The following is a 24,306-nucleotide window of genomic DNA, read 5'->3' as shown; positions in this document are numbered from 1 at the left end:
TACGATCTGACTTACCATCTAGCTTACCATCTGGCTTACCGTCTGGCTTAACATCTGCCGGCTTAACTGTCCGGCTTACATGACTGTGTCTGCCGGGTTACATGATTGTGTCTGCTGAGTTACATGAATGTGTCTGCCGGCTTACAATGCTTAACTATTCCCGCCGGCTTATAGTCTGCCAGGTCACCAATAAAACATCAAGTCCCAGCCGGGTCATATCTCCGGCCGGGTCGCACCGCGGGGTATATCCCCGACAATTTGCAAGGGATGGATAAGACAATTCACGAGCTCTTCGCGATGCTAAAGGTTGTGGAGGTAGAAAACAAGAAGGACCATCCAGTGTTGATGGTCAATAAGACCACCAGTTTCAAGAAAAAGGGTAAAGGGAAGAAGGGGAACTTCAAGAAGAACGGCAAGCAAATTGCTGCTCAAGTGAAGAAGCCCAAGTCTGGACCTAAACCTGAGATTGAGTGCTTCTACTACAAAGGGACTGATCACTGGAAGCGGAACTGCCCCAAGTATTTGGCGGATAAGAAGGATGGCAAGGTGAACAAAGGTATATGTGATATACATGTTATTGATGTGTACCTTAGTTGCTCGCAGTAGCACATGGATATTTGATACTGGTTCTGTTGCTAATATTTGCAACTCGAAACAGGGACTATGGATTAAGCGAAGATTGGCTAAGGACGAGGTGACGATGCACGTGGGAAATGGTTCCAAAGTCGATGTGATCGCGGTCGGCACACTACCTCTACATCTACCTTCGGGATTAGTTTTAGACCTGAATAATTGTTATTTGGTGCCACGTTAAGCATGAACATTATATCTAGATCTTGTTTGATGCTAGACGGTTATTCATTTAAATCTGAGAATAATGGTTGTTCTATTTATATGAGTAATATATTTTATGGTCATGCACCCTTGAAGAGTGGTCTATTTATATTGAATCTCGATAGTAGTGATACACATATTCATAATATTGAAGCCAAAAGATGCAGAGTTGATAATGGTAGTGCAACTTATTTGTGGCATTGCCGTTTAGGTCATATTGGTGTAAAGCGCATGAAGAAACTCCATACTGATGGACTTTTGGAATCACTTGATTATGAATCACTTGGTACTTGCGAACCATGCCTCATGGAAAAGATGACTAAAACGCCATTCTCCGGAACAATGGAGCGAGCAACAGATTTGTTGGAAATCATACATACTGATGTATGTGGTCCGATGAATGTTGAGGCTTGCGACGGGTATCGTTATTTTCTCACCTTCACAGATGATTTGAGCAGATATGGGTATATCTACTTGATGAAGCATAAGTTTGAAGCATTTGAAAAGTTCAAAGAATTTCAGAGTGAAGTGGAAAATCATCGTAACAAGAAAATAAAGTTTCTACGATCTAATCATGGAGGGGAATATTTGAGTTTGGTCTTCATTTGAAAGAATGCGGAGTAGTTTCTCAACTCACGCCACCCGGAACACCACAGCGTAATGGTGTGCCCGAACGTCGTAATCGTACTTTACTAGATATGGTGTGATCTATGATGTCTCTTACTGATTTACCGCTATCATTTTGGGGTTATGCTTTAGAGACGGCTGCATTCACGTTAAATAGGGCACCATCTAAATCCGTTGAGACAACACCTTGTGAACTATGGTTTGGCAAGAAACCAAAGTTATCGTTTCTTAAAGTTTGGGGATGTGATGCTTATGTAAAAAAGCTTCAACCTGATAAGCTCGAACCCAAATCGGAGAAATGTGTCTTGATACGTCCATTTTGCATCATGCTTTTATATCGATATTTATCGCATTATGGATTGTTATTTCACTTTATATCACAATACTTATGGCCATTCTCTCTTATTTTACAAGGTTTACATAAGGAGGGAGAATGCCGGCAGCTGGAATTCTAGGCTAGAAAAGGAGCAAATATTAGAGACCTATTCTGCGCAACTCCAAAAGTTCTGAAACTCCACGGAACGTCTTAAAAAAAATAAAGAAAAATCCACGCCAAAGATGAAGGCCAGGGGCCCCACACCCTTCTCACGAGGGTGGGGGCGCCCCCCTAGGGCGCGCCCCTACCTCGTGGGCCCCTTGGTGGCTCTCCGATGCCCATCTTCTCCTATATGAGGTCTTTCGATGAGAAAAAAATAAGGAGTAACTTTTCGGGACGAGACTCCGCCGCCACGAGGCGGAACCTTGGCGGATCCAATCTAGAGCTCCGGCAGAGCTGTTCTGCCGGGGATACTTCCCTCCCGGAGGGGGAAATCATCACCATCGTCATCACCAACGCTCCCCTCATCGGGAGAGGGCAATCTCCATCAGCATCTTCACCAGCACCATCTCATCTCCAAACCCTAGTTCATGTCTTGTATCCAATTCGTGCCTCAAAGTCCGGGATTGGTGCTAGTAGGTTGCTAGTAGTGTTGATTACTCCTTGTAGTTGACGCTAGTTGGTTTAATTGGTGGAAGATCATATGTTCAGATCCTATATGCATATTATTACCCCTCTGATTATGAACATGAATATGCTTTGTGAGTAACTATGTTCGTTCCTGAGGACAAGGGAGAAGTCTTGCTATGAGTAGTCATGTGAATTTGGTATTCGTTTGATATTTTGATAAGATGTATGTTGTCTAGCCTCTAGTGGTGTTATGTGAACGTCGACTACATAACACTTCACCATTATTTGGGCCTAGAGGAAGGCATTGGGAAGTAATAAGTAGATGATGGGTTGCTAGAGTGACAGAAGCTTAAACCCTAGTTTATGCGTTGCTTCGTAAGGGGCTGATTTGGATCTACATGTTTCATGCTATGGTTAGGTTTATCTTAATACTTTTGTTGTAGTTGCGGATGCTTGCAATAGAGGTTAATCATAAGTGGGATGCTTGTTCAAGTAAGAACAGCATCCAAGCACCGGTCCACCCACATATCAAATTATCAAAGTATCGAACGCGAATCATATGAACGTGATGAAAACTAGCTTGACGATATTCCCATGTGTCCTCGGGAGCGCTTTTCCTATTATAAGAGTTTGTTCCGGCTTGTCCTTTGCTACAAAAAGGATTGGGCCACCTTGCTGCACTTTATTTACTTTTGTTACTTGTTGCTCATTACAATTTATCCTATCACAAAACTATCTGTTACCACTTATTTCAGTACTTGCAGAGAATACCTTGCTGAAAACCGCTTATCATTTCCTTCTGCTCCTCGTTGGGTTCGACACTCTTACTTATCGTAAGGACTATGATAGATCCCCTATACTTGTGGGTCATCAGACTATTTTCTGGCGCCGTTGCTGGGGAGTGTAGCGCCTTTGGTAGGTGGAATTTGGTAAGGAAAAATTTATATAGTGTGCTGAAATTTACTGTCACTTATTACTATGGAAAGTAATTCTCTGAGGGGCTTGTTCGGGGTATCTTCACCCCGTCCAGTAGAGCAAAGAGTTGCTCCTCAACCTACTGAACCTATTGAAAATTAAATTCCTTATGAGTATCCTTCGGGTATGATAGAAAAACTGTTAGCTGATTCTTTTACAGGAGATGGAACAAAGCATCCTGATGAGCACTTAATATATGTGGATGAAGTTTGTGGATTATTTAAGCTTGCAGGTATACCCGATGATGTTGCTAAGAAGAAGGTCTTCCCTTTTTCTTTGAAGAGAGACGCATTGGTATGGTATAGGCAATGTGATGATATGAGATCATAGGACTATAAAAGATTGAAGTTGGAATTTCATCAAAAGTATTATCCTATGCATCTTGTTCATCGTGATCACAATTATATATATAATTTATGGCCTCGCGAAGGAGAAAGCATCGCTCAAGCTTGGGGGAGGCTTAAATCAATGTTATATTCATGCCCCAATCATGAGCTCCAGAGAGAAATAATTATGCAAATTTTTTATGCTCGGCTTTCTGAAAACAATCGCAACATGCTCGATACTTCTTGTGCTGGCTCTTTTATGATGAAGACTATTGAATTCAGATGGAATTTATTGGATAGAATTAAACACAACTTTGAAGATTGGGACCTCGACGAAGGTAAGGAGCTAGGTATGACTCCTAAGTTTGATTGTGTTAAATCTTTTATGGATACCGATATTTTCCGTAAGTTTAGCACTAAATATGGACTTGACTCTGAGATAGTAGCTTCTTTCTGTGAATCTTTTGCTACTCATGTTGATCTCCCTAAGGAGAAGTGGTTTAAATATCATCCTCCCATAGAAGTAAAAGTAGCTGCACCTATTAAAGTTGAAGAAAAGACTGTCACTTATAATGATCCTATTGTTCCTACTTCTTATATTGAGAAACCACCTTTCCCTGTTAGAATAAAGGATCATGCTAAAGCTTCAACTGTTGTTCGTAAAAGCAATATTAGAACTTATACACCTCCTGAGCAAGTTAAAGTAGAACCTAATATTGCTATTGTTAAAGATCTCTTTTCTGATAATATTGATGGGCATGTTATTCAGTTCGAAGGTGAAACTGCTAGAATTGCTAAGCCTTATGCTAAAGATAAACATAGACTTATGGTAGGCGTGCCTGTTATTTCTGTTAAAATAGGAGATCATTGTTATCATGGCTTATGTGATATTGGTGCTAGTGCTAGTGTTATACCGCATACTTTATATGAAGAAATTAAGAATGAAATTGCACCTGCTGAGTTAGAAGATATTGATTCACAATTAAACTTGCCAATAGAGATACTATTTCAGCAATGGGAATTGTTAGAGATGTTGAAGTCTTGTGTGGGAAAACTAAATATCCTGCTGATTTTCTTGTTCTTGGTTCCCCACAAGATAGCTTTTGTCCCATTATATTTGGTAGACCCTTCTTAAATACTGTCAATGCTACCATAGATTGCACAAAGAGTGTTGTTACTGTTGGCTTGGATGATATGGTTCATGAGTTTAATTTCTCTAAATTTAGTAAACAACATCGTGAGGAAGAATTACCTAGTAAGGATGAGATTATTGGTCTTGCTTCTATTGTCGTACCTCCTAGTGATCCTTTAGAACACTATTTGCTAGACCATGAAAATGATATGTTCATGAATGAAAGAAGGGAAATAGATGAAGTATTCTTTAAATAGGAACCTATTCTGAAACACAATTTGCATGTTGAAATCCTAGGGGATCCTCCTCCACCCAAGGGTGATCCCGTGTTTGAGCTTAAACCTTTGCCTGATAATCTTAAATATGCTTATCTTGATGAAAAGAAGATATATCCTGTTATTATTAGTGCTAACCTTTCAGAGCATGAAGAAGAAAGATTATTGAAAACTCTGAAGAAGCATCATGCTGCTATTGGATATACTCTTGATGATCTTAAGGGCATTAGTCCCATTCTATGTCAACATAAAATAAATTTGGAAGCAGATGCCAAACCAGTTCGTGATCCTCAACGACGTCTGAATCCTAAAATGAAAGAAGTGGTAAGAAAAGAAATACTAAAGCTTCTGGAGGCAGGTATAATCTATCCCGTTGCTGATAGTGAGTGGGTAAGTCCTGTTCATTGTGTCCCTAAGAAGGGAGGTATTACTGTTGTTCCTAATGATAAAGATGAATTGATTCCACAAAGAATTATCACAGGTTATAGGATGGTAATTGATTTCTGGAAATTAAATAAAGCTACTAAGAAAGATCATTACCCCTTACCTTTTATTGATCAAATGCTAGAAAGATTATGCAAACATACACACTATTGCTTTCTAGATGGTTATTCTGGTTTCTCTCAAATACCTGTGTCGGCTAAAGATCAATCAAAGACTACTTTTACATGCCCTTTTGGTACTTTTGCCTATAGACGTATGCCTTTTGGTTTATGTAATGCACCTGCTACCTTTCAAAGATGCATGATGGCTATATTCTCTGACTTTTGTGAAAAGATTTGTGAGGTTTTCATGGACGACTTTTCCGTCTATGGTTCCTCTTTTGACGATTGCTTGAGCAATCTTGATCGAGTTTTGCAGAGATGTGAAGAAACTGATCTTGTCTTGAACTGGGAAAAGTGCCACTTTATGGTTAATGAAGGTATTGTCTTGGGGCACAAAGTTTCTGAAAGAGGTATTGAAGTTGATAAAGCCAAGGTTGATGCTATTGAAAAGATGCCATGTCCCAAGGACATCAAAGGTATAAGAAGTTTCCTTGGTCACGCCGGATTTTACAGGAGGTTCATTAAGGACTTCTCAAAAATTTCTCGGCCTCTGACTAATTTATTGCAAAAAGATATACCATTTGTCTTTGATGATGATTGTGTAGAAGCATTTGAAATACTTAAGAAAGCATTAGTCTCTGCACCTATTGTTCAGCCACCTGATTGGAATTTACCCTTTGAAATTATGTGTGATGCTAGTGATTATGCTGTAGGTGTTGTTCTAGGGCAAAGAGTTGATAAGAAATTAAATGTTATCCATTATGCTAGTAAGACTCTAGACAATGCTCAAAGAAATTATGCTACTACTGAAAATGAACTTTTAGCAGTTGTATTTTCTTGTGATAAGTTCAGATCTTATATTGTTGATTCTAAAGTAACTATTCACACTGATCATGCTGCTATTAAATATCTTATGGAAAAGAAAGATGCTAAACCTAGACTTATTAGATGGGTTCTCTTGCTACAAGAATTTGATTTGAATATTGTTGATAGAAAGGGAGCTGAGAACCCCGTTGCAGACAACTCATCTAGGTTAGAAAATATTCTTGATGACCCACTACCTATTAATGATGACTTTCCTGATGAACAATTAAATGTTATAAGTACTTGTCATAGTACTCCATGGTATGCTGATTATGCTAACTATATTGTTGCTAAGTTTATACCACCTAGCTTCACATACCAGCAAAAGAAAAAGTTTTTCTATGATTTAAGACATTACTTTTGGGATGACCTACATCTTTATAAAGAAGGAGTAGATCGTGTTATTAGACGTTGTGTACCTGAGCATGAACAGGAACAGATCCTACGCAAGTGCCATTCCGAGTCTTATGGAGGACACCACGCTGGAGATAGAACTGCACATAAGGTATTGCAATCTGGTTTTTATTGGCCTACTCTCTTCAAGGATGCCCGTAAGTTTTCTTGTCTTGTGATGAATGTCAAAGAATTGGTAATATTAGTAGACATCAAGAAATGCCTATGAATTATTCACTTGTTATTGAACCGTTTGATGTTTGGGGCTTTGATTATATGGGACCTTTTCCTGTCTCTAATGGATACACACATATTCTAGTTGCTGTTGATTACGTTATTAAGTGGGTAGAAGCTATTCCAACTAGTAGTGCTGATCATAACACTTCTATTAAAATGCTTAAGGAAGTTATTTTCCCAAGGTTTGGAGTCCCTAGATATTTAATGACTGATGGTGGTTCACACTTTATTCATGGTGCTTTCCGTAAAATGCTTGCTAAATATGATGTTAATCATAGAATTGCATCTCCTTATCACCCACAGTCTAGTGGTCAAGTAGAATTGAGCAATAGAGAGCTCAAATTAATTTTGCAAAAGATTGTTAATAGGTCTAGAAATAATTGTTCTAAGAAACTTGATGATGCATTATGGGCTTATAGAACTGCATATAAAAATCCTATGGGTATGTCTCCGTATAAAATGGTTTATGGAAAAGCATGTTACTTACCTCTCGAACTAGAACATAAGGCATATTGGGCTACTAAAGAGCTCAACTATGATTTTAAACTTGCCGGTGAGAAGAGGTTATTTGATATTAGCTCACTTGATGAATGGAGAACCCAAGCTGATGAAAATGCCAAGTTGTTTTAAGGAAAAGGTTAAAAGATGGCATGACAAAAGGATACAAAAGCGTGAGTTTAATGTAGGTGATTATGTATTGCTATACAACTCTCGTTTAAGATTTTTTGCAGGAAAACTTCTCTCTAAATGGGAAGGCCCCTACGTCATCGAAGAGGTCTATCGTTCCGGTGCCATAAAAATGAACAACTTCGAGGGTACAAATCCGAAGGTGGTAAATGGTCAAAGAATTAAACATTATATCTCAGGTAATCCCATAAATGTTGAAACCAATATTATTGAAACCATAACCCCGGAGGAATACATAAGGGACACTTTCTGGAACGTTTCAGACTCCGAAAAGGAATAGGTATGTGGTACGGTAAGTAAACCGACTCCAAAACAATTTCTAAGGAAATATTTCTCCGTTTTGGAATATTTAGAAAAATAGAAAAATAAGTAGCAGTCCGGGAAGGACATGAGGGCCCCACGAGGGTGGTGGGCACGCCCTACCCCCCTGGGCGCGCCCCCTACCTCGTGACCACCTCGTGTGCCTTCCGGACTCCGTTTTCTTGCACGTTACGTATTGGGACATTTACATCTATGCCCTTAACTCGAACCCACTACTCAGTTTTGCCCCTAATTTTTAGGTATGCTCAGTTTTGCCCCTCCGCCGTTAGTTTCACTTATAGAAATGCCCTTCTCTGCCGTTACCGTCCGGTCAAAGGTCTTTGACCGTCCTGAAAAAATAGCAAAAAAATCAAAAAAATATGAAATTTGGTGGGATCGAAGATAGTCATGTCCGCAAGGCGCGTGCACATTTTCATGCCGTTCGGACACTCCGGGAGCTCATGTCAAAGGAAAACATAAATTTTGTACGCATGCGAGCAGTAAATTCAAAAAAATAGAAAAAAAAATCAAAAAAATATGAAATTTCGTGGGACTCAAGATATTCAGGTGCGCAAGATGTGTGCACGTTTTTGTTGTGTTTGGACATTGTAGGAGCTCATGGAGAAAAAAAACAAATTTTAGCTCAAAAAAACTTTGAAAAAATACACTATTTTGTTTTTTTCTCTAGAGCGCCCCGTACGTCATTTGATCACCAAAACTTGCAAGCACTTTGTGCACTCAAGCCTCTTTGACGCCAAATAAATTCAAACTTTTTTGAACTTTTTTGCTATTTTTTTCGAATTTACTGTTCATAGGCATAAATTATTTTTGTTTTCCTTTGCCACGAGCTCCCGTAGTGTCCAACCAACACAAAAATGTGCACGCGCCTTGCGGACATGACTATCTTCGATCCCACCAAATTTCATATTTTTTTGATTTTTTTTGCTATTTTTTCTGGATGGTCAAAGTACTTTGACCGGACGGTAACGACGCAAAAGAGCATTTCTATAAGTGACACTAACGGCGGAGGGGCAAAACTGAGCATATCTGAAAATTAGGGGCAAAACTGAGTAGTGGGTTCGAGTTAGGGGCAGAACTGGAATTGGCCCTTACGTATTTTGGTCGGTAAAAATTCATTATATATTCTCCCGGAGGTTTTGACTCCCGTATCACATAAACCTCCTCTATTCTTGTTTCGAGATGTTTTCTGTCAGGGTTTCCCAGGCTAGGCATCATGTCGTCTCCCTCCTCCAACAATGGTAACAACGATGCTTGGCTAATGAAGATAGATCTGAAGAGGGAAGAACCCACGAGGGTCAACAAGGATGAAAGGATCAAGAAGGCCATGGAGGATCAAGCTCCGGCAGCAAAAGACACCCTTCAACTTGATCATAACCTTCTTACCCCAACTGAGATCGAAGCTTTCAAGATGATTGAGTTAGCTCGTATACAAAACAAGTATCTCACACAAGAAAATATTTTGTTGAAGGAGCATATTGTCGCACTCAAGGGCATTATTCGCAAGCTGGAGGACCTCTTACGCTCGATGTGCGATTATCCATCACCTCCACCGTCTCCTCCAACAAAGAAGAATTGAGTATCTGGGTATGGGCACTCCCCTTGGCAACTGCCAAGCTTGGGGGAGGTGCCCCGGTATCGTATCACAATCACAACTCCTATCTTTACCCTTTTTCTTAGTTCGATCTTATTAGTAGTATCTTGATCTAGTAGAATAAAGTTTATGGCATGATCTAGTTTTGAGTTTTGCTTTATGATCTCTCTATGTAATCGAGTCCGTGAGCTATATATAATAAAGATTAGTGTTGAGTCAAGGGCTTGATTATTTTTCCATGATCTTGGGTGAATAAAAGAAAGAAGAAAAGAATAAAAAGAAACAAAAAGTTCATATTGATCTTATTGAGAGTAATGACTTCACATAGAAAGAGTATGATGATTAAAAGTTGTTGGGAGTTGGCAGACATAGCTTTGGTCATTGTTGCAATTAATAGGAAGTAATAAGGAAAGAGAGGTTTTCACATATAGATATATTATCATTGACATCTTTTATGATTGGGAGCACTCATTAAAATATGACATGCTAAAGAGTTGATGTTGGACAAGGAAGACAACGTAATGAGTTATGTATTTCTTATATCTGAGATAAAGTATGTTGTCATGGTTCCTCTAACTTGTTGAGCTTGCCTTTCCCCCTCTTGCTAGCTAAATTCTCAGCACCAAGTAGAAATACTACTTGTGCTTCCAAAATCCCTAAACCAGTTTTGCCATGAGAGTCCATCATATCTACCTATGGATTGAGTAAGATCCTTCAAGTAAGTTGTCATCGGTGCAAAGCAATAAAAATTGCTCTAAATATGTATGATTGATTGGTGTGGGAGAAATAAGCTTTATACGATCTTGTGATGTGGAAGTAATAAAAGCGACGGACTGCATAATAAAGGTTCATATCACAAGGGGCAATATAAAATGACGTTCTTTCACATTGAGATTTTATGCATCCAACCATAAAAGCGCATGGCAACCTCTGCTTCCCTCTGCGAAGGGCCTATCTTTTATTATTATCTTCTACCTTATGCAAGAGTCACGGTGATCTTCACCTTTCCTTTTTCATTTTATCCTTTGGCAAGCTCAGCATGTTGGAAAGAACATGATATATATATATATAATTGGATGTAGGGGAGCATGAACCATTATTGTTGACATTACCCTTGAGGTAAAAGGTTGTGGGGCAAAACTATAAGCCCCTATCTTTCTCTATGTCCGATTAAAACTCTGTAACCACAAGTATCACGTGAGTGTTAGCAATTATGGAGGACTAAATGATAGTTGAGTATGTGGACTTGCTTTTTAGCTCTGACATAGACTCTTTCCGATGTTATGATAAATTGCAATTGCTTCAATGACTAAGATTATAGTTTGTTGGAACCCAATAAGGTTTATGATTTATACTTTTGCATTGTGAATAGATCATCACTTGAACATAAGTAATCATATGACAACCTATATATGTTGCTGTTATAAGAATAATCATGATGCCTTCATGTCCGTATTTTATTTTTATCGACGCCTCTACCTCTAAACATGAGGACATATTTATTGTTATCGGCTTTTCGCTTGAGGACAAGCGAGGTCTAAGCTTGGGGGAGTTGATACGTCCATTTTGCATCATGCTTTTATATCGATATTTATCGCATTATGGACTATTATTTCACTTTATATCACAATACTTATGGCTATTCTCTCTTATTTTACAAGGTTTACATAAGGAGGGAGAATGCCGGCAGCTGGAATTCTGGGCTGGAAAAGGAGCAAATATTAGAGACCTATTCTGCGCAACTCCAAAAGTCCTGAAACTCCATGGAACGTCTTAAAAGAAATAAAGAAAAATCCACGCCAAAGATGAAGGCCAGGGGGCCCACACCCTTCTCACGAGGGTGGGGCGCCCCCCCTAGGGCCCCCTGGTGGCTCTCCGATGCCCATCTTCTCCTATATGAGGTCTTTTGATGAGAAAAAAATAAGGAGGAACTTTTCAGGACGAGACTCCGCCGCCACGAGGCGGAACCTTGGCGGATCCAATCTAGAGCTCCGGCAGAGCTGTTCTGCTGGGGATACTTCCCTCCCGGAGGGGGAAATCATCACCATCGTCATCACCAACGCTCCTCTCATCGGGAGAGGGCAATCTCCATCAACATCTTCACCAGCACCATCTCATCTCCAAACCCTAGTTCTTCTCTTGTATCTAATTCTTGCCTCAAAGTCCAGGATTGGTGCTAGTAGGTTGCTAGTAGTGTTGATTACTCCTTGTAGTTGACGCTAGTTGGTTTAATTGGTGGAAGATCATATGTTCAGATCCTATATGCATATTATTACCCCTCTGATTATGAACATGAATATGCTTTGTGAGTAACTATGTTCGTTCCTGAGGACAAGGGAGAAGTCTTGCTATGAGTAGTCATGTGAATTTGGTATTCGTTTGATATTTTGATAAGATGTATGTTGTCTAGCCTCTAGTGGTGTTATGTGAACGTCGACTACATAACACTTCACCATTATTTGGGCCTAGAGGAAGGCATTGGGAAGTAATAAGTAGATGATGGGTTGCTAGAGTGACAGAAGCTTAAACCCTAGTTTATGCGTTGCTTCGTAAGGGGCTGATTTGGATCCACATGTTTCATGCTATGGTTAGGTTTACCTTAATACTTTTGTTGTAGTTGCGGATGCTTGCAATAGAGGTTAATCATAAGTGGGATGCTTGTTCAAGTAAGAACAGCACCCAAGCACCGGTCCACCAACATATCGAATTATCAAAGTATCGAACGTGAATCATATGAACGTGATGAAAACTAGCTTGACGATATTCCCATGTGTCCTCGGGAGCGCTTTTCCTATTATAAGAGTTTGTTCCGGCTTGTCCTTTGCTACAAAAAGGATTGGGCCACCTTGCTGCACTTTATTTACTTTTGTTACTTGTTGCTCATTACAATTTATCCTATCACAAAACTATCTGTTACCACTTATTTCAGTACTTGCAGAGAATACCTTGCTGAAAACCGCTTATCATTTCCTTCTGCTCCTCGTTGGGTTCGACACTCTTACTTATCGAAAGGACTACGATAGATCCCCTATACTTGTGGGTCATCGGTCTTCATAGGATACCCAAAGGAGACTGTTGGGTACACCTTCTATCATAGATCCGAAGGCAAGACATTCGTTGCTAAGAATGGATCCTTTCTAGAGAAGGAGTTTCTCTCGAAAGAAGTGAGTGGGAGGAAAGTATAACTTGATGAGGTAACTATACCTGCTCCCTTATAGGAAAATAGTTCATCACAGAAATCAGTTCCTGTGATTCCTACACCAATTAGTGAGGAAGCTAACGATGATGATCATGTAACTTCAGATCAAGTTACAACTGAACCTCGTAGGTCAACCAGAGTAAGATCCGCATCGGAGTGGTACGGTAATCCTGTTCTGGAGGTCATGTTACTTGATCATGACGAACTTACGAACTATGAGGAAGCGATGATGAGCCCAGATTCCGCAAAATGGCTTCAGGCCATGAAATCTGAGATGGGATCCATGTATGAGAACAAAGTGTGGACTTTGATAGACTTGCCCGATGATCGCAAGCCATCGAGAATAAATGGATCTTCAAGAAGAAGACTGGCGCTGACGGTAATGTTACTGTCTACAAAGCTCGACTTGTTGCAAAGGTTTTCGACAAGTTCAAGGAGTTGACTACGATGAGACTTTCTCACCCGTAGCGATGCTTAAGTCCGTCCAAATCATGTTAGCAATTGCTGCATTTTATGATTATGATATTTGGCAAATGGATTAAAGACTGCATTCCTAAATGGATTTCTAGAAGAAGAGTTGTATATGATGCAATCTGAAGGTTTTATCGATCCAAAGGGTGCTAACAAAGTGTGCAAGCTCCAGCGATCCATCTATGGACTGGTGCAAGCATCTCGGAGTTGGAACAAACATTTTGATAGTGTGATCAAAGCATATGGTTTTATACAGACTTTTGGAGAAGCCTGTATTTACAAGAAAGTGAGTGGGAGCTCTGTTGCATTTCTAATATTATATGTGGATGACATATTATTGATTGGAAATGATATAGAATTTCTTGATAGCATAAAAGGATACTTGAATAAGCGTTTTTCAATGAAAGACCTCGATGAAGCTGCTTATATGTTGGGCATCAAGATCTATAGAGATAGATCAAGATGCTTAATTGGACTTTCACAAAGCACATACCTTGATAAAGTTTTGAAGAAGTTCAAAATGGATCAAGCAAAGAAAGGGTTCTTGTCTGTGTTACAAGGTCTGAAGTTGAGTCAGACTCAATGCCCGACCACTTCAGAAGATCGAGAGAAAATGAAAGATGTTCCCTATGCTTCATCCATAGGCTCTATCATGTATGTAATGCTGTGTACCAGACCTGATGTGTGCCTTGCTATTAGTTTAGCAGGGAGGTACCAAAGTAATCTAGGAGTGGATCACTGGATAACGGTCAAGAACATCCTGAAATACCTGAAAAGGACTAAGGATATGTTTCTCGTTTATGGAGGTGACAAAGAGCTGGTCGTCAATGTTTACGTCGATGCAAGCTTTGACACTGATCCGGATGACTCTAAGTCACAAACCGAATACGTATTTATATTGAGCGGTGGAGCTGTCAGTTGGTGCAGTTCTAAGCAAAGCGTCGTGGCGGGATTTATGTGTGAAGCGGCGTACATAGCTGCTTCAGAAGCAGCAAATGAAGGACTCTGGATGAAGGAGTTCATATCCGATCTAGGTGTCATACCTAGTGCATCGGGTCCAATGAAAATCTTTTGTGATAATACTGGTGCAATTGCCTTGGCAAAGGAATCCAGATTTCACAAGAGAACCAAGCACATCAAGAGACGCTTCAATTCCATCCGCGATCAAGTCAAGGAGGGAGACATAGAGATTTGCAAGATACATACGGATCTGAATGTTGCAGACCCGTTGACTAAGACTCTCTCACAAGCAAAACATGATCAGCACCAAGACTCCATGGGTGTTAGAATCATTACTGTGTAATCTAGATTATTGACTCTAGTGCAAGTGGGAGACTGAAGGAAATATGCCCTAGAGGCAATAATAAAGTTGTTATTTATATTTCCTTATATCATGATAAATGTTTATTATTCATGCTAGAATTGTATTAACCGAAAACTTAGTACATGTGTGAATACATAGACAAACAAAGTGTCACTAGTATGCCTCTACTTGACTAGCTCATTGAATCAAAGATGGTTAAGTTTCCTAGCCATGGACATAAGTTGTTATTTGATTAATGGGATCACATCATTAGAGAATGATGTGATTGACTTGACCCATTCCGTTAGCTTAGCATTTCATCGTTTAGTATATTACTATTGCTTTCTTCATAACTTATAAATGTTCCTATGACTATGAGATTATGCAACTCCCGAATACCAGAGGAACACTTTATGTGCTACCAAACGTCACAACGTAACTGGGTGGTTATAAAGGTGCTCTACATGTGTCTCCGATGGTACTTGTTGAGTTGGCATAGATAAAGATTAGAATTTGTCACTCCGATTGTCGGAGAGGTATCTCTCGGCCCTCTCGGTAATGCACATCACTATAAGCCTTGAAAGCAATGTAACTAATGAGTTAGTTGCGGGATGATGCATTATGGAACGAGTAAAGAGACTTGCCGGTAACGATATTAAACTAGGTATTGAGATACCGACGATCGAATCTCGGGTAAGTAACATACCGATGACAAAGGGAACAACGTATGTTGTTATGCGATTTGACCAATAAAGATCTTCCTAGAATATGTAGGAGCCAATATGAGCATCCAGGTTCCGCTATTGGTTATTGACCGGAGACGTGTCTCGGTCATGTCTACATAGTTCTCGAACCCGTTGGGTCCGCACGCTTAACGTTAGGTGATGATCGGTATTATGAGTTTATGTGTTTTGATGTACCGAAGGTAGTTCGGAGTCCTGGATATGATCATGAACATGACGAGGAGTCTCGAAATGGTCGAGACATAAAGATCGATATATTGGAAGCCTATATTTGGACATCGGAATAGTTCCGGGTGAAATTGGGATTTTACTGGACTACCGGGAGGTTACCGGACCCCCCCTGTAAGTGTATGGGCCTTATTGGGCCATAGTGGAGAGAGAGAGAGGAGACTCGGGTAGGCCGCGCGCCCCCTCTCCCTCTGGTCCGAATTGTACTAGGAGGGGGCGGCGCCCCCCTTTCCTTCCTCCCTCTCTCCCCCTTCCTTCTCTCCTAGTCCAACTAGGGAAGGGGGGAATCCTACTCCTGGTGGGAGTAGGATTCCTCCAGGGCGCGCCATAGAGGGCCGGCCCTCCCCCCTCCTCCACTCCTTTATATATGGGGGAAGGGGGCACCCCATAAACACACAAGTTGATCATTGATCTTTTAGCCATGTGCGGTGCCCCCCTCCACCATAATCCACCTCGGTCATATTGTAGCAGTGCTTAGGCGAAGCCCTACGTTGGTAGCATCATCATCACCATCATCACGCCGTCGTGCTGACGGAACTCTCCCTCGAAGCTTTGTTGGATCGTGAATTCATGGGACGTCACCAGCTGAACGTGTGCTAAACTCGGAGGTGTTATACGTTCGGTACTTTGATCGGTCATATCGTGAAGATGTACGACTACATCAACCGCGTTGTTATACCGTGCTACCTCTTGAGCACTGCGTTGATTTTTCCCCGAAGAGGAAGGGATGATGCAGCAAAGTAGCGTAAGTATTTCCCTCAGTTTTTGAGAACCAAGGTATCAATCCAGTAGGAGGCTACGCGCGAGTCCCTCGTACCTGCACAAAACAAATAAATCCTCGCAACCAACGCGATAAGGGGTTGTCACTCCCTACACGGCCACATATGAGAGCGAGATATGATAGATATGGTAAGATAATATTTTTGGTATTTTTATGATAGAGATGCAAAGTAAAATAAAAGCAAAGTAAAAGCAAAGGAAATAACTTAAGTATTGGAAGACTAATATGATGAAGATAGACCCGGGGGCCATAGGTTTCACTAGTGTGGCTTCTCTCAAGAGCATAAGTATTCTACGGTGGGTGAACTAATTACTGTTAAGCAATTGACAGAATTGAGCATAGTTATGAGAATATCTAGGCATGATCATGTATATAGTCATCACGTCCGAGACAAGTAGACCGACTCCTGCCTGCATCTACTACTATTACTCCACTCATCGACCGCTATCCAGCATGCATCTAGAGTATTAAGTTAATGAAAACAGAGTAACGCCTTAAGCAATATGACATGATGTAGAGGGATAAACTCATGCAATATGATGAAAACCCCATCTTGTTATCCTCGATGGCAACAATACAATACGTGCCTTGCTGCCCCTACTATCACTGGGAAAGGACACCGCAAGATTGAACCCAAAGCTAAGCACTTATCCCATTGCAAGAAAGATCAATCTAGTAGGCCAAAGCAAACTGATAATTCAAAGAGACTTGCAAAGATAACCAATCATACATAAAAGAATTCAGAGAAGATTCAAATATTGTTCATAGATAAACTTGATCATAAACCCACAATTCATCTCTCTCAACAAACACACCGCAAAAAGAAGATTACATCGAATAGATCTCCACAAGAGAGGGGGAGAACATTGTATTGAGATCCAAAAAGAGAGAAGAAGCCATCTAGCTAATAACTATGGACCCGTAGGTCTGAGGTGAACTACTCACACTTCATCGGAGGGGCTATGGTGATGATGTAGAAGCCCATCGTGGTCGATGCCCCCTCCGGCGGAGCTCCGGAACAGGCCCCAAGATGGGATCTTGTGGATACAGAAGGTTGTGGTGGTGGAATTAGGGTTTTGGCTCCGTATCTGATCGTTTGGGGGTACGTAGGTATATATAGGAGGAAGGAGTACGTCGGTGGAGCAACAGGGGGCCCACGAGGGTGGAGGGCGCGCCTGGGGGGTAGGCGCGCCCCCCTACCTCGTGGCCTCCTCTTTTGTGTCTTGATGTAGGGTCCAAGTCTCCTGGGTCTTGTTCGTTGAGAAAATCACGTTCCCGAAGGTTTCATTCCGTTTGGAATCCGTTTGATATTCCTTTTCTTCAAAACCCTAAAATAGGCACACACAAAAAGCAGCAATTCTGGGCTGGGCCTCCGGTTAATAGGTTAGTCCCGAAAATAATATAAAAGTGGATAATAAAGCCCAATAATGTCCAAAACAGTAGATAATATAGCATGGAGCAATCAAAAATTATAGATAAGTTGGAGACGTATCAAGCATCCCCAAGCTTAATTCCTGCTCGTCCTCGAGTAGGTAAATGATAAAAACAGAATTTTTGATGCGGAGTGCTACTTGGCATAATTTTAATGTAATTCTTCTTAATTGTGGTATGAATATTCAGATCCGAAAGATTCAAGATAAAAGTTCATATTGACATAAAAATAATAATACTTCAAGCATACTAATAAAGCAATCATGTCTTCTCAAAATAACATGGCCAAAGAAAGTTATCCCTACAAAATCATATAGTCTGGCTATGCTCTATCTTCACCGCACAAAGTATTTAAATCATGCACAACCCCGATGACAAGCCAAGCAATTGTTTCATACTTTTGACATTCTCAAAACTTTTTCAATCTTCACGCAATACATGAGCATGAGCCATGGATATAGCACTATAGGTGGAATAGAATGGTGGTTGTGGAGAAGACAAGAAGGGAGAAGATAGTCTCACATCAACTAGGCGTATCAACGGTCTATGGAGATGCCCATCAATAGATATCAATGTGAGTGAGTAGGGATTGCCATGCAATGGATGCACTAGAGCTATAAGTATATGAAAGCTCAACAAAAGAAACTAGGTGGGTGTGCATCCAACTCGCTTGCTCACGAAGACCTAGGGCAATTTAAGGAAGCCCATCATTGGAATATAGAAGCCAAGTTCTATAATGAAAAATTCCCACTAGTATATGAAAGTGAAAAAATGAGAGACTCTCTACTATGAATATCATGGTGCTACTTTGAAGCACAAGTGTGGTAAAAGGATAGTAGCATTGCCCCTTCTCTCTTTTTCTCTCATTTTTTTTATTTGGGCCTTTTCTCTTTTTTAGGCCTCTTATCTTTCTTTCTTTTTCGTCCGGAGTCTCATCCCAACTTGTGGGGGAATCATAGTCTCCATCATCCTTTCCTCACCGGGACAATGCTCTAATAATGATGATCATCACACTTTTATTTTCTTTACAACTCAACAATTACAACTCGATACTTAGAACAAAATATGACTCTATATGAATGCCTCCGGTGGTGTACCGGGATATGCAATGACTCATGAGTGACATGTATGAAAGAATTATGAACGGTGGCTTTGCCACAAATACGATGTCAACTACATGATCATGCTAAGCAATATGACAATGATGGAGTGTGTCATGATAAACGGAAGGTGGAAAGTTGCATGGCAATATATCTCGGAATGGTATGGAAATGCCATAATAGGTAGGTATGGTGGGTGTATGATACCGGCAAAAGGTGCGCGGTATTAGAGAAGCCAGCAATGGTGGAAGGGTGAGAGTGCGTATAATCCATGGACTCAACATTAGTCATAAAGAACTCATATACTTATTGCAAAAATCTAGAAGTTATCAAAGCAAAGTATTACGCGCATGATCCTAGGGGGATATATTGGTAGGAAAAGACCATCGCTCGTCCCCGACCGCCACTCATAAGGAAGACAATCAATAAATAAATCATGATCCGACTTCATCACATAACGGTTCACCATACGTGCATGCTACGGGATCACAAACTTTAACACAAGTATTTCTCAAATTCAAAACTACTCAACTAGCACAACTTTAATATCACCATCTTCATATCTCAAAACAATTATCAAGCATCAAACTTTTCATAGTATTCAACACACTCATAAGAAAGTTTTATTATTCTTGAATACCAAGCATATTAGGATTATTTAAGCAAATTACCATGCTATTTAAGACTGTCAAAATAATCTAAGTGAATCATGAGAGGTCAATAGTTTCTATAAAACAAATCCACCACCGTGCTCTAAAAGATATAAGTGAAGTACTAGAGCAAAACTATATAACTCAATTGATATAAGCGAAGCACATAGAGTATTCTAACAAATTCCAAATCATGTATGGCTCTCTCAAAAGGTGTGTAAAGCAAGGATGATTGTGCTAAACTAAAAAATAAAGACTCAAATAATACAAGACACTCCAAGCAAAACACATATCATGTGGTGAATAAAAATATAGCTCCAAGTAAAGTTACCGATAGAAGTAGACGAAAGAGGGGATGCCTTCCGAGGCATCCCAAAGCTTTGGATTTTAGGTGTCCTTAGATTATCTTGGGGGTGTCGTGGGCATCCCCAAGCTTAGGCTCTTGCAACTCCTTGTTCCATAATCCATCAAATCTTTACCCAAAACTTGAAAACTTCACAACACAAAACTTAAAGTAGAAAATCTCGTGAGCTCCGTTAGCGAAAGAAAACAAAAGACCACTTCAAGGTACTGTAATTAACTCATTCTTTATTATTGGTGTTAAACCTACTGTATTCCAACTTATCTATGATTTATAAACTATTTTACTAGCCATAGATTCATCAAAAAAAGCAAACAACACACGAAAAACAGAATCTGTCAAAAACAGAACAGTCTGTAGTAATCTGTATCTAGCGCAAGATCTGGAACCCCAAAAATTCTAAAATAAATTTCGGGACGTGAGGAATTTATCTATTAATCATCTGCAAAAATAATTAACTAAGTAGCACTTTCCAAATAAAAATGGAAGCAGTTCTCGTGAGCGCTAAAGTTTCTGTTTTTTACAGCAAGATTAACAAGACGTTCCCCAAGTCTTCCCAACGGTTCTACTTGGCACAAACACTATTTAAACACAAAAAACACAACCTAAACATAGGTTAAATAAATTATTTATTACTAAACAGGAGCAAAAAGCAAGGAATAAAAATAAAATTGGGTTGCCTTCCAACAAGCGCTATCGTTTAACGCCCCTAGCTAGGCATAAAAAGCAAGGATAGATCTAGGTATTGCCATCTTTGGTAGGCAATCCATAAGTGGCTCTCATAATAGATTCATAAGTTAATTTAATTTTATTTCTAGGAAAGTGTTCCATGCCTTTCCTTAACGGAAATTGGAATCTAATATTTCCTTCCTTCGTAACAATAATTGCACCAATCGTTCTAAGGAAAGGTCTACCGAGAATAATAGGACATGAAGAATTGCAATCTATGTCAAGAACAATAAAATCTATGAGAACATAATTCCTATTTGCAAAAATAAGAACATCATTAATTCTTCCCATAGGTTTCTTAATAGTGGAATCCGTAATGTGCAACTTTAGAGAGCAATCATCAAAATCACGGAAACCTAACAAATCACACAAAGTCTTTGGAATCGTGGAAACACTAGCACCCAAATCACATAAAGCATAGAACTCATGATCTTTAATCTTAATTTTAATAGTTGGTTCCCACTCATCATAAAGTTTTCTAGGGATAGAAACTTCCAATTCAAGTTTTTCTTCATAAGATTGCATCAAGGCATCAACGATATGTTTAGTAAACGCTTTATTTTGACTATAAGCATGAGGAGAATTTAGCACGGATTGCAACAAGGAAATACAATCAATCAAAGAGAAATTTTCATAATTAAATTCCTTTAAATCCAAAATAGTGGGTTTAGCAACATCTAGGGTTTTAATTTCTTCAATCCCACTTTCATCAATTTTAGCATCAAGATCTAAAAACTCAGAATTCTTGGAACGCCTTCTAGGTAAAGGTGGATCATATCCAGTTCCATCATTATTAAGATTCATATTGCAAAACAAATATTTAATAGGGGACACATCAATAACTTTTAGATCTTCATCTTTATTTTCATAGGAACTAGAACACGCTCTTATAAAGGCATCTTTCTTAGCACGCATCCTAGCGGTTCTTTCTTTGCATTCATTAATGGAAATTATCATGGATTTGAGAGACTCGTTGATATCATGCTTAGGTGGAATAGATCTAAGTTTCAAAGAATCAACATCAAGAGAAATTCTATCAATGTTCCTAGCCAAATCATCAATCTTAAGCAATTTTTCTTCAATCAAAGCATTGAAATTCTTTTGCGAAGTAATAAATTCTTTAATATTAGATTCAAAATCAGAGGGCATCTTATTATAATTTCCATAAGAATTGTTGTAGGAATTACCATAATTATTAGAGGGATTACTAGGATAAGGCCCAGGATTAAAATTTCCTCTATACGCGTTGTTACCAAAATTGTTCCTACCAACAAAATTCACATCCATAGATTCATTATTATTCTCAATCAAAGTAGACAAGGGCATATCATTAGGATCAGAAGAAACACTTTTACTAGTAAATAATTTCATAAGTTCATCCATCTTTCCACTCAAAACATTAATTTCTTCTATCGCATGCACCTTTTTATTAGTAGATCTTTTAGTATGCCATTGAGAATAATTAACCATAATATTATCTAGGAGTTTAGTAGCTTCTCCTAAAGTGATTTCCATAAAGTACCTCCCGCGGCCGAATCTAAAAGATTTCTAGAAGCAAAATTCATTCCAGCATAAAAAATTTGTATAATCATCCACAATTTCAAACCATGAGTAGGGCAATTACGTATCATTGATTTCATCCTCTCCAAAGCTTGTGTAACATGTTCATGATCAAGTTGCTTAAAATTCATAATATCGTTTCTAAGGGAGATGATCTTAGCGGGAGGAAAATACTTAGAGATAAAAACATCTTTGCACTTATTCCATGAATCAATACTATTTTTAGGCAAAGAAGAGAACCAAGCTTTAGCACGATCTCTAAGCGAAAAAGGAAATAGCTTCAATTTAACAATATCATTATCCACATCTTTCTTCTTTTGCATATCACACAAATCAACGAAGCTATTTAGATGGGTAGCGGCATCTTCACTAGGAAGGCCGAAAAACGGATCTTTCATGACAAGATTCAGCAAGGCGGCATTAATTTCACAAGATTCAGCATTGGTAAGAGGAGAAATCGGAGTGCTAATAAAATCATTGTTGTTGGTATTGCTAAAGTCACACAATTTAGTGTTATCTTGAGCCATCGTGACAAGCAAGCAATCCAACACACAAGCAAACGAAAAGCAAGCGGACAAAAAGAGACAAATAGAGAAAGAGAGGGAGGATAGAGAGAGAGGGCGAATAAAACGGCAAGGGTGAAGTGGGGGAGAGGAAAACGAGAGGCAAATGGCAAATAATGTAATGCGGGAGATAGGGATTGTGATGGGTACTTGGTATATTGACTTTTGCGTAGACTCCCCGGCAACGGCGACAGAAATCCTTCTTGCTACCTCTTGAGCACTGCGTTGGTTTTTCCCCGAAGAGGAAGGGATGATGCAACAAAGTAGCGTAAGTATTTCCCTCAGTTTTTGAGAACCAAGGTATCAATCCAGTAGGAGGCTACGCGCGAGTCCCTCGTACCTGCACAAAACAAATAAATCCTCGCAACCAACGCGATAAGGGGTTGTCAATCCCTACACGGCCACTTACGAGAGCGAGATATGATAGATATGATAAGATAATATTTTTGGTATTTTTATGATAAAGATGCAAAGTAAAATAAAAGCAAAGGAAAAGGAAAGGAAATAACTTAAGTATTGGAAGATTAATATGATGAAGATAGACCCGGGGGCCATAGGTTTCACTAGTGGCTTCTCTCAAGAGCATAAGTATTCTATGGTGGGTGAGCGAATTACGGTTGAGCAATTGACAAAATTGAGCATAGTTATGAGAATATCTAGGCATGATCATGTATATAGGCATCACGTCCGAGACAAGTAGACTGACTCCTGCCTGCATCTACTACTATTACTCCACTCATCGACCGCTATCCAGCATGCATCTAGAGTATTAAGTTAATGAAAACAGAGTAACGCCTTAAGCAATATGACATGATGTAGAGGGATAAACTCATGCAATATGATGAAAACCCCATCTTGTTATCCTCGATGGCAACAATACAATACGTGCCTGCTGCCCCTACTATCACTGGGAAAGGACACCGCAAGATTGAACCCAAAGCTAAGCACTTATCCCATTGCAAGAAAGATCAATCTAGTAGGCCAAAGCAAACTGATAATTCAAAGAGACTTGCAAAGATAACCAATCATACATAAAAGAATTCAGAGAAGATTCAAATATTGTTCATAGATAAACTTGATCATAAACCCACAATTCATCTCTCTCAACAAACACACCGCAAAAAGAAGATTACATCGAATAGATCTCCACAAGAGAGGGGGAGAACATTGTATTGAGATCCAAAAAGAGAGAAGAAGCCATCTAGCTAATAACTATGGACCCGTAGGTCTGAGGTGAACTACTCACACTTCATCGGAGGGGCTATGGTGATGATGTAGAAGCCCATCGTGGTCGATGCCCCCTCCGGCGGAGCTCCGGAACAGGCCCCAAGATGGGATCTTGTGGATACAGAAGGTTGTGGTGGTGGAATTAGGGTTTTGGCTCCGTATCTGATCGTTTGGGGGTACGTAGGTATATATAGGAGGAAGGAGTAC

The sequence above is a fragment of the Triticum urartu genome, chromosome 3 (assembly GCF_003073215.2).
Source record: "Triticum urartu cultivar G1812 chromosome 3, Tu2.1, whole genome shotgun sequence".
In the NCBI taxonomy this organism is placed as follows: Eukaryota; Viridiplantae; Streptophyta; class Magnoliopsida; order Poales; family Poaceae; genus Triticum; species Triticum urartu.
The sequence above is the reverse complement of the archived record's forward strand: the minus strand, read 5'-3'. Positions refer to the sequence as shown.